This window comes from Rutilus rutilus (genome assembly GCF_951802725.1).
Source record: "Rutilus rutilus genome assembly, chromosome: 4".
Classification (NCBI taxonomy): domain Eukaryota; kingdom Metazoa; phylum Chordata; class Actinopteri; order Cypriniformes; family Leuciscidae; genus Rutilus; species Rutilus rutilus.
Window position 1 is genome coordinate 36,250,323 of NC_140212.1, and position 1,950 is coordinate 36,252,272.

A 1,950-nucleotide genomic window follows, 5' to 3' on the forward strand; every position below is an offset into this window, starting at 1 on the left:
GCCTCACACACACACACACACTGTGCATTTCAGCATTGCAATCTTGACATCGCAGCCGGTTCATTACAGCCGTAATAAAATATAATAATAAATATAAATAGTCAACCTATTTGCAGCAAATGATAGTAGATTTTAGATCAATATATTTGTTTTCCTTACAATTTTAATTAACACTAACTTTATTCTCATCTGAGTTATAAATTATTTATTTCTGTATAAAATAATACTACCATTAAAAAATACATTTGATTGTCTTACATTTACATTTATTCATTTTAGCTGACGCTTTTATCCAAAGCGACTTACAATTGCTATATATGTCAGAGGTCGCACGCCTCTGGAGCAACTAGGGGTTAAGTGTCTTGCTCAGGGACACATTGGTGTCTCACAGTGGATTCGAACCCAGGTCTCTCACACCAAAGGCATGTGTCTTATCCATTGCGCCACACCACCCCTTTTTTAATCAATGGAGAATGGGTTACTTAAAAATAAACAGATTAGTGCTCGGTTTGAGGACAAGAAATGAAAACCAATGCAATATGATGAATGTCCAAAAACGTTCGCTCTTCTCTGCCCGTTCCTCGCCTCGCCATATATATATATATATATATATACATATACATATACATATATATATATATATATATATATATATATATACATATACATATATATATATACATATACATATACATATACATATATATATATATATATATATATATAAATAAATATAGCTGCGAGCAGCGATGGAGGGCCCAAGGCGGTGACACCGCCACCCCGGTGGCTTTAGTGTAACTAAAGGCACCAGGGTGGCGGTGCCACCGGCTTGGGCCCGCAATCGCTGCTCGCAGCTATATTTATTATTATTATTATTATTTTGTCAACCTTTCGGGCACTTTTGGGGCTCTTAACATGCTCGAAAACTCTTGAAATTTTGCACACACGTCAGAACCCGCGGCCATCAGGGCCGGACTGAAGCTGGTACCCGGGCGTGGCAGGGGGGCTCGACAGCGCCCCCTGGAACGGGATCCAAACACGTGTCCATAAATCAAACACGCTTGCATGTAATAATATGAAACTCGGTACACATATAGATCTCATCCGGCCGAACAACTTTCGTGCTCTAAGTTTTACGCCAGCCAAACAGGAAGTTGGCTATTTAGCGTTGTTTGGAAACGCATGCTGTGGAATTTAATGTACTCCTCCTAGGGAATTCATCGATTCGCCTCCAAACTTGGTGTGCATGAAGTCAAGACATTGAGGATGCTAAATTGCGGACGGATTTTTGATATCTCGAACGGTTTGGCCGTGGCGAGGAAACAAATTTATGGCGAAAAAATGAAACAGGAAGTGTGTTATAACTTCTGCATACATTAACTGATCTTGATGAAACTTCAGCAGTGTGTTCGTTGTAAGAGGCCGATCGCACAGATGTGACTATTGTGAGTCAAAGTTATAGCGCCACCAACAGGCAGCAGGAAGTACATCACTTTCAAAATGCTTTGAAATCAGTGTCTTATTTTTACCCGATTTGCTTCAAACTTTATGTGTACAATGTAGACACACGGCAGATGTAAACCTGTGAAAGGATTATTGATATCTTAGATACTGTTGCCGTGGCAACGCATCAAACTTTAATATTCTTTTTTGATGCTTTTGAGACTCTTAACATACTTGAAATTGCATGAAACTCAACAGACACATCACATTTATTAGCCAGTAGACATGTGCAAAGTTTCAGAAACGGGGGTGGTGGAATGGCTCAGTAGAGCCACCTTTAGTCAAAAATGGGGGTTTAGTTTTTCCTAGAATCACAAAACTTGGTATGTGTATTGTTCTCATCAAGACGGACAACTTTCTAATTTACATGAACCATCTCCGACCAACAGGAAGAGAGATATTTTGGTTTGAATGTGGATTTTCTGAAGAATTTTCTCTCCCTCTCTC